This window comes from Triticum dicoccoides, chromosome 1B (genome assembly GCF_002162155.2).
Source record: "Triticum dicoccoides isolate Atlit2015 ecotype Zavitan chromosome 1B, WEW_v2.0, whole genome shotgun sequence".
NCBI classification, from domain to species: domain Eukaryota; kingdom Viridiplantae; phylum Streptophyta; class Magnoliopsida; order Poales; family Poaceae; genus Triticum; species Triticum dicoccoides.
In genome coordinates, this window is record NC_041381.1 from 356,282,667 (window position 1) to 356,283,427 (window position 761).

Here is a 761-nt window from a genome sequence, read left to right on the forward strand (position 1 = left end):
AGCCAACGCAGCCACGTGTAAGAGATCATCGTCTCTTTTATGTAAATTATGTACGAACTTTAATGAATTACATAGTGTTGATCAAATTTGTCCGGCATTTCTAATTTGCTTTGAAATGGATGCGAGCACGGTTAGATCACTGTCCGCGTAAAAGTTTGGACGAGTCCGGCGACAAAATAGTCTGTCGGTTTTGTGGGTCAGCGCCAACGCGGACCCTAAAAACGTCCATGAATGTACTGACGGACGTGTCATGGCGCACTTTACCATCCAACACCAACCCGTTTGTTTGCACCCTCTCCCATGCGAATGCACCTCCGCTCTCATCGCCGCATTCATGTCGGTACAAAGCGGTCGTGAGTTGTAGTCTAGCCGGCATTGAAGCGTCGGCTGACCTAGAGAGCCGCCCATGCCGCGTCCCAGTCTCCTCTCCCGTTCAATACCGGGTAGATGTCATTGGACATGACAGCCTGGGTCATCGACCGATCGAAGAACAGCAGAGACAAAAAGCATCGTCTCGATGAGGAGATGCTAAAGTACGGCAAGCAGTGGTCTGTAGGCAAGACCACCTCCAACGCAACCATCTCCAGTAAGTCCCGCCACGGATGATCCGCGAGCGTCAGGCGACGACCATGAAGCCCCAACCCATTTGTTTGCACCCTCTCCCATGCGAACACACCTCCGCCCCCATCGCCACATTCATGTCGGTACAAAGCGGGCGCGAGTTGTAGTCTAGCCGGCATTGAAGCGTCGGCTGACCTAGA